Source organism: Contarinia nasturtii, unplaced genomic scaffold (genome assembly GCF_009176525.2).
Source record: "Contarinia nasturtii isolate CC-2019 unplaced genomic scaffold, AAFC_CNas_1.1 Cnas_scaffold_810, whole genome shotgun sequence".
Classification (NCBI taxonomy): domain Eukaryota; kingdom Metazoa; phylum Arthropoda; class Insecta; order Diptera; family Cecidomyiidae; genus Contarinia; species Contarinia nasturtii.
Window position 1 is genome coordinate 3069843 of NW_022198157.1, and position 15363 is coordinate 3085205.

Genomic DNA, 15363 nt, shown 5'->3' on the forward strand with positions numbered 1-15363 from the left:
CAAATACATTTCAAAATATTTAGTGAGTTTTCGTGAACAAGAGTTTTTGCAAAAATGAAAAATATTTTTATGAACATATAACGAAATTTAAAAAAAAAAAAAAACAAAACCAAATATGAAGTATTTATGAACATTTCTATACCACATTCAATAAAATCTTGGCGAATTTAATAAGAATATTAATTTCTTTTTTGTGTAAATATTCATACACATTTTCGTTAAAACATTTTCAAATATACAAAATGGCGAATTTACAAGAGACAATATTTACCGCGATAAATGAACTAGAAACGTTAACTGAAGTGTTACGAATCATAATTGAAGAAAATTTAAGTGAATCGCAATCAATTTTACACACAAGAAATAATATGTTCGTTCAAATATTATCAAATATAAAAAGAATACGTCAACTACTGAACCGTCAATCATCTTTAACAATAATGGGCGGAGCGTGTCAAAACTGACCAAGGGGATTATCAAACTGAAACGACCAAGGGGATTATCAAAACTGAACTGACCATTGGATTATCAATAAAGCTAAGTCTAGGCTATAATGTTAATTAAGTGAATAATTTTAAATAAAAAAAAAAATAATAATAATAAAAAAAAATATGAATGAATAATTAAATATTAAATTTTAAAACATTTTCAATAAAAATTTGAATTTATCGATTTTTAAAAATATATGATTTGATGTGCTGATGCTATAAAATATAAAAATATGAAATATTGCCAAAAACAAGGTATTTAACCAAATTATTTTTAAAAATATTTTAATATAATTTCATCGAATTATTGAGGTAAATTTACTAAATTTTGAAAATTTATAATACAATTTCCATTAAATAAATGGCAACGGCAAATTTTATCGAGAGTGTTCTAACCGATTTAAAGAAAAAATTCGAAGATGTTGATAAAAAGATTGCGAATTATCGTACAAGACCATTACCGACAGATCTCGATGAACGTGCAGAGCGTATGAATCAATATAAAACAGAGCTAATTACAGCGTATAATAATTATATTGGTTATATAGGCACATTTTATGATAAATTTAATCAGGATTCAAAGACAGCAATCTGGCAAAAAGTATCTGCTAGTAAAACTAAGTTATTAAGATCTTTGGTTATTCTTGGACTAACAACTGACATACCAGAAAATTTTGACAAAGTTATTGAGACAGATATTCGAGACTTATCTACGACTCATGATAACGATTCTTTTACATCAGTATTTGTAACACAAGATGAGCTAGATAGATTAGCCAGAGAAAGGGGTGAAAATAATTTTGGTGAAAATAGAACAGAATTTGACGTTAATCATGATTTACATACAAATTTAAATTTGAATCAAAATAATACCGAAAACAACGAGATGGAGGATTTTGAATTTATGACAAAGGCAGGTCAGGTTATTAAACACCAGTTTACCGGAGAGGTGGGCCAACTAGATGCATTCATTGATGCTGTTGAACTAGTTGAGTCAGTCACTCCCGAGGCCAAAAAGCGTATTTTATTTCAAGTTGTTAAAACAAAGCTAGAAGGAAAGGCTAAAGAGCTGGTTAAAGACGCAACTACAGTTCTCGAAATAAAAACAATATTAAAAAATAAGATAAAACCATTGACTAGGGACATCGTCGAGGGACGATTACTCGCCCTACGCAGTGATCGATCTACACTGCAGAAATTCCAAGAGAGTATGGAGGAATTATCAGAAAAGCTAAGAGTATCTTATGTGGCGGAAGGAATTCCAAATGACATTGCTAAGAAGATGACAATTGCTAAAACAGTTGAGGCATGTCAGTATTCAGCTAAAACCCAATACGTAAAGACGGTATTGGAGTCGACGGCATTTGAAGAGCCAGCTGATGTTGTGGCTAAATTTCTGATCGTGGCTAACAAGGAAAAGAAAATGAATACAGAAGCGCAGGTGTTGAAATTTAATGCGCAAAACCACAATCAACGGGGTAGAGGTGGCTACCAAAATAGAAATCAGAACAATTTTCGAAATAGCAACAATAATTTCCGAAACAATAACAATTTCAGAAACAATAACAACAATTATCGACACAATTACAACAACAACAACAACAATTACAATCAGCGCTACAATAATAATGATGCAAATCGAGGTAGAGGCGGTTGGCAAGGTGAGCGTGGCCGCGGAGCACAAAACCGAAACTATAACAATGACAGATATGTGCGAGCCACCCACCAGGAAAACGGTCAAGCCCCACCGCCGGGGGCAGAACCGAACGTAAGATTCAACCAGGCGGAGTAGACGCGAATATTGAGAAGAGAATATATTCGATGAATCTAAATTTTTCCGATTTCATAGAAATTAAGACAAAAAATGTTAGATACGGTTCTAACTATTTAGCTGACAGTCAGGCAGACGTAGGAGTGATTAAGTTAGGGTCTATTACGGACAAATCGAGAATAGATAAATTAGTTAGCATAGACATTAAGGGCATAGCACAGGATTTGGTAAAAACAATAGGAACCATTTCATTAGATTTAGTATTTAGCAAGATCACTATAACACATACATTTCATGTGGTAGAGGATAATTTTCCAATACCAACAGATGGCATAATAGGTAGAGATTTTATCAAGTTATATAAGTGTATTTTGGATTACGGCGACATGAGATTCTCAATTAGTACAGAGTTAGGTATCGAAACAGTTCCAATTAGAGCAGGATATGTCGATAGTGACCTCTTCATACCACCTAGAAGTGAGGTAATGAGGGTACTAAGAATAAGATCTCAAAGCTTTCCTACATTTTTACCGTCTAGAGAAATTAGGGAAGGGGTATTTACAGCAAATACCATCGCACATAGTGATAGAGCTACAGTTAGAATAATTAATACGACAGACAATACACAACATTTAACAAATATAAAACCGGTAGCAAAAGATTTATTCAAATACAACATTTATACAGTAAACAAGCAAGTAGAAAACGAGGGTGAAAGAACAGAAAAATTATTAGACATTTTGAAAAATGCTATTCCAGATCAGAACAGGGAGAAAGTGCTGAATCTTTGTAGGAGTTACGCTGATATCTTTGCAATGGATTCAGACACATTATCTCACAACAATTTTTATACACAAAAGTTAAAATTAAGTGACAACGAACCAGTTTTTACTAAAAATTACAGATGGCCGCACAGCCAAAAAGAAGAGATCAGGAAACAAGTTGAAAATTTGGTAAAACAGGATTTAATAGAACCAAGTGTATCTCCGTATAATAGTCCAATATTATTAGTACCGAAGAAAAGTTTAAATGGTGAAAAGAAATGGAGGCTTTGCGTAGATTATAAAAAAGTAAATAAGAAAATAATTCAGGACAGATATCCTTTACCAAGAATAGATGAAATATTAGAAGGCTTAGGAAAAGCTAAAATATTTTCTATCATAGATCTGTTCTCAGGATTTCATCAGGTGCCAATTGACATAGAAAGTAGAGATATAACTAGTTTTAGCTGTGAGCTTGGTAGCTTCAGATGGAAAGTACTACCATTTGGATTGAATGTCAGTCCAAATAGCTTTTCAAGGATGATGCAAATAGCATTTTCTGGAATAGGACCAGAGAAAGCATTCTTGTATATCGATGACATAATAGTAATAGGAAAAACAGAAGCACACCATTTACATAATTTAGAACAAGTATTCGCAACATTAAGAAAGTTTAATCTAAAGATAAATCCAAATAAATGTCAATTCTTCAGAGCTGAAGTAACATTTTTGGGTCATAAGTGTTCAGATAAGGGAATTCTGCCAGATAGTACTAAGTTAGAAGCAGTAAAAAACTATCCACGTCCGAAAAACAAAGAAGAGACTGGACGTTTTGTGGCATTTTCGAATTACTACAGAAAATTTATTCCAAAATTCGCTGAAATCTCATTTCCATTGACGAGACTAACAAGAAAACGTGTTGAATTTAATTGGACGGAAAGAGCAGAGGAGGCCTTTCAACAGTTAAAAAAAGAATTATTATCACCGAGAATACTTCAATACCCAGATTTTGAAAAACCCTTCATCATAACAGTCGACGCTAGCCATCAGGCATGCGGTGGAGTATTAAGTCAAAATCATGACGGAGAGGATCTACCAGTTGCGTATTTCTCAAGAAGTTTCCAAAAGGATGAATACAACAAAGCAATTATCGAAAAAGAGCTTTTAGCAATATATCATTCAATTATGGCTTTTAAACCATACATTTATGGAACCTCTTTTACAGTTAGATCAGATCATAAGCCATTAACGTTTTTATTCAACATGACGAATCCAACATCAAAATTGGTCAGAATCAGAATGGAGTTGGAGGAATTTGATTTTGATATTGAACATATTCCGGGAAAGGATAATGTAGCTGCAGACGCATTATCTCGAATCCATTTAAACGATATTAAATCGATACTTGCTATAACGAGATCAAAGACAAAGAAGTCAATATCGGAAAATAATAATACACAAAAAATTAAACATAATGATCAAATTACACAGACAGCAATATATGATGATATTGCGAATTTCAAAAAGAAAAGGCCAACATTAACATTTTATACAAAGAAGAATAATGGCGAATCAATAGATATTCAGCCAGTCATATATGAAAATAATAATGATTTATTAACATTGAAGTTTGAAAAGCAAGCAAACAAAAGCATTGATTTTGAATTAATCCTTTCGAAGCTGGAAACAGCGGCTGCTCAGAAAAACATAAGTGAAGTTCAATTATATATAAATGACATAATCTTTGATTATTGTTCAACAGAAAATTTTAAAAATGCATGCCAAAATCATTTAAAAAAATTAAAAATAGCGCTAATAAAAGAGGCCAAATACATAACAAACGTTGACGAACGTAACAAATTATTAACAAAATATCACGACGATAAAATATTCGGTGGCCATTGTGGACAACGAAGACTATATACAAAACTCAAATCAAAATACTACTGGAACAATATGACTCGAGACATCGCGAAATTTGTTAAAAACTGTACAAAATGCAAATTAAATAAACCAAGACAAAAGACAAGACAGGAAATGACAATAACAAAAACACATCAAAAACCATTTGACGAAGTAATTTTAGACACAGTGGGGCCACTTCCAAAGACAGATGCAGGAAACGTTTATGCAATCACTCTCATGTGCGATTTAACTAAATATTTAATAACAATTCCAGTAAAAAACAAAGAAGCACAAACAATAGCCAAAGCATTAATGGAAAATGTAATATTAATTTTTGGAATAATGAAAAGCATCAGAACCGATAAAGGAACAGAGTATAAAAACGCAATTGTAAAAGAACTATGTGACATGTTAAAAATTAATCATAACTTCAGCACAGCATATCATCATCAAACTTTAGGAACAATTGAAAGAAACCATAGATCATTAAATGAATATTTAAGAGCATATTTAGTAGATAATAACTGGGATACATATTTAAAATATTTTACATTTTGTCACAATACATCGTATAACGCATCAAATAATTTTAATTACACACCATTTGAATTAATTTTCTATAGAGAACATAACATTGATGAAGATCTAATAAAAGACATTGAACCAGTTTATAATTTTGACAATTATGTAAAGACAGCAAAATATGCATTACAACAAGCCCATCAGGCAGCAAGAAAAATGATCGAAAAAACAAAATTAATAAATAAAAAATATTATGACAGAAATTTAAATCCAATAAATATAAAAGTAAATGATTTAATTGTATACAAAAAAGAACCATATTCAAAATTAGACAACATTTATGCAGGACCATTCAGAGTAACAAAGCAAGACGAGAAAAATGTAATGTTAGAAGGAATTAGTGAACCAATTAGCAAAGATAGAATCTCAAAATACTAAAAAAAAATTTCTCATTCTAATATAAAATGCAAATTATTAAAAGTACTTAAAGGGAAGTGTACAATCCATTAAAATATTTTTAATAACATTCCATTTTTACAAAAAAAAAAAAAAAATATAGACGAGATAAAAAAAAAATAGGAAAAACGTTTAGTAACAAAATTAACAAAATTTTTTTTTTCGAAAACCAAAATTATAAAAAAAAAATTTTTTTTTTTTTTGAAAGGGTAATGATAAGACGAGATAAAATTGTAACCCGATCTTTTTTTTAAAAAAAGGGAGGTGTAGCGTAACGCTAAGTCGCAACGACAAAGCGTACGCGATGCATTGACAATTAATTGAATAAAGAGTCTCATACATACCGGACGTGCTTGTGTTTTAATTAGCATACTCATATATCAATTCAATCCTTCATCTATATATTACAGGGTGTAGGCATTAATTTCCGGAATCTGACATCAGATGTCACCACTTGCTTTTGCGTTGTAAAAGATCAATGACATGTATGTTATGAGTGACCTACAATACTATTTGTTGGAGAATGCTTGTAAACCCATTTTTCATGAAGAGCTAGCAAATGTTCAAATGAATGAACAGAAGAAAGAAGGTGAAATCAAAGAAAGAATTTCAGGCAAAACTCTCAAAGAGCTGGCCAAAAAATTAGTTGAATTTATCGGACACAAATACACAATTTCAACCGTTGATCAAACCAAAAATGTGTGTGAATCAGCAATCGAACTGTTTACAACGATTGGTACCATTGTACGATTTTTTTTAATTCAAATTTAATTCCACTTTTAAATGTCAATAAATGTATTGCAGGTTGTTTTGTATCACGCAAAGAAAAAAAACGAAAAAAAGTATCAGAAAAAGGATTTGGTCTCTGGAATAGAAAACATGAATTTATCGCACGATGAAGCATCAGATACTGAACAATTAACGGAAAACGAAGAAAAAGAGGCAATGCTATTTTTCCGCACCTGCCTAGTCAATCGCGATATGGATGAATTGAAAATAAAATCAATTGAAAACAAAGAACAATCAAGGCACGCGAGGTGTTAATTAAGAAAAAGACAACTATATTTCATCAAACATTTCCCTTTTACTTCGTTGAACCAACATTGGTATGTTTTAAAGGACAATCTTCTAAAACCATCAATTTTATATACATTTTTCATCCACAGATTTTATTTGACTTTGAAATTCGTAGTCGTGATCTAAATTCAAATAGTTTGATAAACATTTGGCCAACTTTGAACACAAAAATTCCGTTGGAGCTAAATATTGCCGAAAGAAATGAATGTGTTGAATATTTTGACAAGGAAATAGGGATTTTTATTTCGTTGTTAAAGCTAACCAGTGTAAAGCCGAAATTCGCAGAAAAAGTTGAAGCATTTGTTATTTATACTAATGTATGCAATTGTAGTCATATGAATAATCCATTTTTACCCTAATTTAGAACATGAACGATAAACCGGAAGATAATGATAAAATTCATCCATCGCATCCGTGTCTAATGGCATATGGAAAAGATAAACAATCGATTTCCCACTACTTTATTAGTCTAGAAAAACATATGATTACCGTTTGTATTTTTGAAAAAAATATTTGTTGTATTGTGATTGAACTCATTTTATTTGTTTCAGATACCCACCACGTTCTCATTTCTTCAAGTTTTTGACATTTTTTTTTAAACTCACGAGGTATTTCATATTAACTATCATCCTCATATCAAAAACATGATGATGTTCATCGATTATTTTGTATTCCAAAACAAAACCGGCGATGCAACAGTCAATAAGGAAATGTACGATCTCGCAGAAAAACTAAAATTATAAATGGAACAATTTGTGATAATAGTTCTAACATTTTGGTGATATATTTCATAGAAAATATTTTAATATTAAAAATATAAAAATAAAATTGAATTTTTTATTGAAGTTCGATATTTTTGAAATAATTCTGTTGAATTAAAACAAAGCAAGTAATTCGTTAATATTTCTTCAGATACAGATTTTATTTGTTCAAATTAAATAAATTCAAGTTTTCAGCAATGACATATGGTTCACCATTCAAGTACTTTTTTTCGTACACATAAATATTTTTGAGTTTAGTAGCTAGACATACACTAAACAAATAATTTTACGTCTATCATTACAGCCCTCCCACTCGCGAAATCTGCACTATTGTTCGCGGATAGAAAATACATCAACTATTAAAGCGAGCTGCATGTTTGTTTTATTTTGGAATATGTTTCATTATTGCTCAAATATTCGTTGGTTAAAATTTCTGCATGTAATTCCGTGGTGTTTAAAAAAATCTGCACTAATTAATTATTTAAAAAAAACTAACAATTATTTTTTCTGCTTTACGTCTGAAATTTCAAACATCGATTCTTTATCATAAAATACCCCTAAATTATAAATCTCTGCACATAAAAATGTGTATTTATTTTTTTCTGTGTAAACAAAAATTCAGTTTCTTGTACATGAAAAACTCACTAAATGACACATTGAACGCACCCACTTGAGCTGTCAAACGACTCATATTGTGTGATTTCCATATATAACATGAATTTTTGTTTCTTGGTGTTGATCTGCCATTGTTTTTTTCAAGTTTATATAGTTCCTAGTTTTGTGTGCCACTCGCTTGAAAAATTGATGTTTAGACTCCATTCGCATCACCCAAAACCATATGACGGGTCCCATTCAGACATTAGGTTTGAGCTATGGATATAGCGGCTGCTATTTCATAGCCGCTATTCATAGGCGCTATTGATCTCGTTTTAATGCATTTATGCATATTGTGCGTTATTTTCTACATCTCTCTCGTACTCACATTAAAATGTACAAAAGAATAGTAGGCTATGATATTCCTACTCGGTTTTACATACAGCACACGAATCAAATAGCGCCTATGCATAGCTCGAACCTAATGTCTGGTCCCATTGAACGAATAACATGTGTATAATGCAATAAAAGATGGTGTTTTGGCCGCAATTTTCCATTGAATAAACTGGTGCCCAAAATGGTCGAAGTTTTGTGCGAAACTTACCAGTAAAGTACCCAAAGTTTGAATAAAAGTTTTTGATGTCACCCATACAGAACGATATAATGTGCCGAAAAAATAAAATTGTGAAAATGAAGGCTGCCCTAATGACCCCATAAGGGCAGGGGAGTACCCCACCATGTCAAAATTTGGTCGGATCAAAAAATAATGTTCTACGAAGTTGTTCAGAATGACGAGAAAAACATTTTATGACCCCTGCCCTCCAAGGGACCCCTGCCCTCCAGGGGGTCTGGGGGTCAAAAAACCCCCCAAGATATGATTTTTTTTACTCGAAACCTCGAAATTCAGAATCAGCATCCCAAATTACTCTAGAAATGATATTCGTCTCGTGCCCATTCACCCCAAGTCTCCCAATAATTCAGAGCCCCCCATTAGGGTAAAATGATAAAAAGTCGATTTTTCACTTTTTGGGTGCGGAATTTCGCACTCAAATGTATGGCCAACTATATCTAATTTTATCTGCACATTTCATTTAGACCATTGCCCACCCCCTCCCATCACCCCCAAGGGGGGTCCTCCTGCAAAATTCACGAAAATTTTGAAAAATACCCCGAAATTGGGTCCATACCCCATTTAACCCCAAAATTAATTACATATTCGGATTCCTCGTGAAAAATTACATATAGGCTCCATACATTCTCAATCTCTCTTGATCTATGTTTTACTCCTTCTAACTTGAACCTTCAATTCGGGTCAAAAAGTGAAAATACCCCAATTTTTCATTGTGACTTCACAATGGGATATTCACCCCTTATGACTCAAATGGGCATACGTGTTTCTTCCTATGAAAGTTGCGCATACCAATGTAGTTTCTATTGGCATATAGTTTTGGCCGCCCTGAATGACCCAGTTTGGAGGGCAAGGGTTCATTTTTATATTATTTGGAAATGAACAGAGTGGCCTGTTCAAGTCACAAATTGGACAAAATTGGAAAGATTGACGCCCTGAATGCGAAAAGAGATGTCGTTTACGCTGAAACTTATGAACGTGTGTTTGGGAAGCTCGAAGAAATATGGTCTCAAAAAGATTCACGTCTGAATGCTGAGATATTCACGCGAATCACAGGTCGCAAATTAATTGGACCGCACAGAATTCGATGGTTAAAAACATATGACGCGGTAAGTTTTTATACTTATATCAAGTGTCAAGTGGTTTTAATTTTTTAAACGAAAATAAAATAGATGTATTTCGAATGAGGAGCAAGTGAAATAAAATGACAAATAAAATTACTTCAAACTCTGTTTTTTATTTGAAATAAAATAATATTGTTTCGAAATTTGATTCAACCAAAAATAAATATATTTTTATTTAAAATGTGGTTTTGACATCAATGGCTAAAATGTCGTTAAAAAGATGTGATCTTGATAATATATTATTATTATAGTTAATAACATCTTATGAAGATACAAACGGCTGATCTTAATAAAATGTTATTATTATAATCTTATGGTTAGATACAACCAACCATTGGGGAAAAATCGTCCCAAAAATCATTGCTAAAACATTTAACATGGTACTTTCGATTCGTTTATGTTTGTTTCAATTTTCCCATTTATTCCATTCTCTGTGAATTCGTTATTTATTTCACCAAACACGGAACACTCTTACCACCGCCGCTGTCGCCACTGCCGCCGCCGCTGTTTCTCACAATGCATTCGGCAAAATGTATTGGCACCACATTAAAACTGTTTTCCAATTTGAGATTGTAAATTTAAACTTGATTCTTTTTCAGCTTGTTTTTTGCCACACAGTCCAAGTGTGTGTGTGTCTGTACATGCACCATCACGAATTAAATGTTCGAAAGTAATTCACTCTCTTTCTCTCTCTCTTTCCAACTGTTTGTATGATTGCAGTGTTTGGCGTCGATGTTTAAGCATACAACAACACATTTTTAAACTTGATCATAAATTCTCTCATTGAAGCGTGCATTACATCTTCACTCACTAAATTTTATCGACATGACATTCAGTTTACATTCAGGCGATATTGTGCAAGTGTTTGCTGATATATATTTTTTTGTGTTCACCGAAAGAGTGAGAGAGAGAAAAGGTCAGAGATGGAGCATGGGAAGGAATGTGTGGGAGCTTCAGATAGAAGGAATAGACAAGTTCTCGACTGTTGTATGTGTTTCCATCATTGCAAACTTTAAAATGGCAAAGTTCAATTTGATGCACATATTTTATGTGGTTCGATGTTCATTGCCATATTTTCACTTGAATTCGTTACACCGTAACGAATGCAACAACGGAAGAATGAAGTTGGAACACGGAACACAAAAGAGACAATAACTAGAACAACAACAATCAAACGATGAGAACAGAAGAAGGAAAGAGAGAAAAAAACACCATCCGACATGAAATGTAAAGATCGAGACGTGTCGAGTTTTTGGCAATCCAAAATGTTTTTCATTTCATTTTGCAGCGAGATGAGAGATGGAAAATCGAGAGAGATTGCAGTATTTTTTTCTCGTTTAATTCAAACATTTGATTCATATAATGAATGGCAAAATGGAGAGGTACACACAAAAAAAGCGTTATTCTCTGCACGGATTGTTGAAACAAAACTTTATTCGATTCGAGCACTCTCGTGGTCAGTGTTATACAAACGAATTACATTTCCCATTTCAGCTCATTTGAGTTTTACTGTTTGCGCACCACGCGCTCTTTTTTCAGACGCCTGCACACTCGAAACATAGTTAAAAAAAATTGTTTCTCTTCTGTCTGTCGAAGTTATAATCTGAAAATGTAATTTCGTGTGTTCTTTTTGTTCTGCCTCAAAACAGGCCGGTCCATGTTTTTGAACGGAAAGAAAATCACTCTAATTTTTTTTTAAACATTTTACACGACGTATGAATATGACCGAGCACTTAATGAATGCCACCACTTACTGCATCAACCAAACGCAAATGGCAGCAGATTTGACCTGAAAAAAAAATTACACAGCTATGTTTTTTGTTGAACAACGTCGAAAACATTTCTTTTTCTCCGTTTTGACGACAATCCGTCGAACTATGTACGGTGCATTTTCAACCGTTTTACGTAGGCCGTGCGAGACATTATATATTTCTCCGAATAAATGAAATTTACTTTTTATGAGCATGTTTTTGTGGCACGAATGGGCAAAAAAAGAAATATCAAAACAACGAAATAAATGGTAATGGAATCTCGGACTTATAGAAAAATGGCCAAACAATTTCGAGCAATTTTTCAACGCAGTAAATTGTAAATGGTTACAACGTTGACATAACTAAATTGTTGCAAACTCATTCCCTTTTTTTACTCGCTCACAAAAGTTCTCTCTGTCATCCACACTTTGTGTTCGACCATGTATCCATTTCTCGTTACTACATTCTCGTTCTCGTTCCGGATTTTTTCCTTCTTCGTTTTCTGCACTGAAAAATGTCAAATTCAAAAACTATTTCCAAATTATTTGCCAATCAGTGGCCAAAAAAATGGCAATAACTTTGTAAATGTCGCTCGCTATAATTACAACAAGTAATAATTAAAACTAAGCGTATGAAAGTTCAACAAACGATTATACGAAATTTTCATTGTGACCTCGATTTTCCATTCCCGTGTTCTCTCGTTGTGCCTTTCAAATGGCACAATCGCAGTAGTCTGCACCTTTGGGTATTCAATGATGATACTGTTCACTTGTATTCAGACGTACAACTAATGTCGCACACATACATATACATAGCTACACTCTCATATCTCTTTCATTCTTTATACATATACGCAAAGGTGCAGACTTCTGCGTCCGTGCCATTTCAAAGGCGCATAGAGAACACACGGGTTCTATTAAAAACCATTTTACGAATTTATCTATCGAAGAAATTGAGCTTAAGCTACCTTTACATTCGGCAAGCCCAATGAATTTGTCACTTTGCGAAATTGGTTTTGCTGATAGTTGAATGGAATAGTTTCTTTTTATTACTGTGTGCTGTCATAGCGTATCTCCGTTTCCAGCAGCAGTATTTTTGTTCGGTTTTTTTGAAGTTTTCGCATCATATTCCACTTTTACGCTGGATCTCTATTTCTGTATGAATGAGCATGTTTCCATTCGTTAGAATTTCGTTTAAAGCGCATTCTCGTACAGAAAACTACATAAATCTTGATTGAATTTCAAATTAAAGTTATGAATCCTCGTCGCTGTACTCTCTCCCACATATCCGCGTGTCTCATTGTCGCATTCAAAAAAAACTGCGAGAGCAAAAATTATTACCCTTAATTAATAAGACTGCATGGATGCCTTTTTTGTTTCGCTTTCTATTTCTTTCTCACTTTCGCTAATTGTTCGTTGCGACTATAAAACGGATTCGTATATAACATTGCTTGTTGCGATGTTGACTCTTTTAGTGTGTAAAAACTCGAAAATGAAAAACAATGAGCTGAGCGCACGCTGAAGCGATCGCTTATAGTTTTAAATCAGTTTTATTTCTGCGCAAAAGATAAACAATAAACATCGCTCGCTAGTTCTCTCTTCAATTTTAATTGCAATGTAAGAAATATATTCCATGAGTAATTTCAAAAGTGGCATTATCATCACAGACAAATAGAAAGAGAGCTAGAGAATGCGAGTTGGCATCGAGAATTAGTTTCGATTCAGTGCTTGTTGTTTGAGAGCGATTTATTAACGTTTCAACGCTAAATGAATACCTCTGTGGTTTCGCCTCGCATTAATGTCGGTCCGCCATTCAAAATGTGATTCATAAAATTTATCATGCATAAAATTTTATAATACGAATTAAATGGAAAATTCCACATACAGCTTAACCATATTTATTGAATATGCAATATGCGCCCGGATTTGCGGCTACGCACTTAAATTGATAAGTCATAATATATCCAAACTATTGTCATGAACATAATAATAATAACGATGTTTGTCGCCCGAAAGCAAAAGGTTGCGCCTGTTCTCAGAAAATGAACGCCATTTTACGACCTACAGCAATATTTTCTCAACATATTATTATACAAACATGTATAACGCAAAAGCGTAATTAAATTGCAATTGAAACACTTGACAGTTTGCAAACTAATATAATTTCATTTTCGTTCTCTCAATGACGTTAAGTATGTGGGCGGGGTGGGGGGAGTGTGAAAAGCAAAAGATTTCCATTAAAAAATGGCAAACCGTTGAAACAACGAAGGGACAAAAAATGGCATAAATCCGAACAAGCTTTAGCCATTTAAAAACTTGTAAATTCAATCGCTCAGAGCACCATCGACATTCTCCGCCGGCTAATCCGATCCAGAAATTTCCATTTTAAATTTTTATTTACGAGATGTGTATGCTACGTTTCAAAAATGATTGACCGTCCTATTCCTGTTGCTCATTTTCTACTTTATCTCTCTCTCTCTTTCTCTGTGCGCCCGGAGTCTGCGAATCTGTTACTATTTCACATTTATTTTTATACCATTCGAGATGATGAGCTTATGAATTCAACTGGATAAATTTATGGAAAATATCATATTGCGCTAATAATTGTAATCGCTTTCAATCTTTTCCCTCTCTCTCTCTCTCTGTCTGTCTCTCCGTCTCTTTATATCATTCATCACACTTTCAATTACAAGTGCAATTTCCTTTGAAAATAGATTTTTGCTCGTTATTCGACCGGTTATCTTCTCTTTACTGCTAAAAGCTGGATTTTACTCTTGCTCTCTCTACCTCCGTTTCATGTGTATCATCTATCTATGCGCCATGGAATTCAATTTGTATGCAGAGATTTGTTAAAACATGTTGAATGAACGGTTCTGTTTTATGTAATTTATTGGCACCTTTTGTGTCGTTGCATTAAATGCATATATGTGAAGATTTGCGTATAAATCAAAAGTTTTTCTCTTATCTCCAGTATCAACTAATTAAAAAATCGGATACGAGCTATGAGTTATGGTGACAACATGCATTTCGCATTTATCCCGAACATATTACAAACTGCTGAACATTTCGTTTGCATGCTTCCCATTCACTTCACTTCACTATATCCCGCTGGTTGCCATTCTTTTGGCTAGAGAGCACAACAAGTTCACACAACCACGTACCGATGTAATGAAAAGTGCTTCGTTTTTCGTGCTGAATAAAATTTATTTGTGAAATTATTTTTTAAGAGAACATTCCGGATGAAAGAGAATGTGGAGAGAGCGAGAGAGAGAGATGGCGTGTGTACGTGTGCGTATGGGAGAAAAAGTAAGTTTTAAAGCTGGGGTTTGTTGTAAAACCATCATAAGTTAATCCGTAAAAATGAATTTTGACCAAAATGTATGCCATTCTCATACCGCATTCACGTTTTTTCTTCTGCAGAATTAATTTATTTGCATTTTGCCGTTTATCAACAAAAAGAAAAGAGAACGACAAATTAATTTACTACCAAAATGTGATTGAAAAGCAGCAGTTGTAAATACTTGAA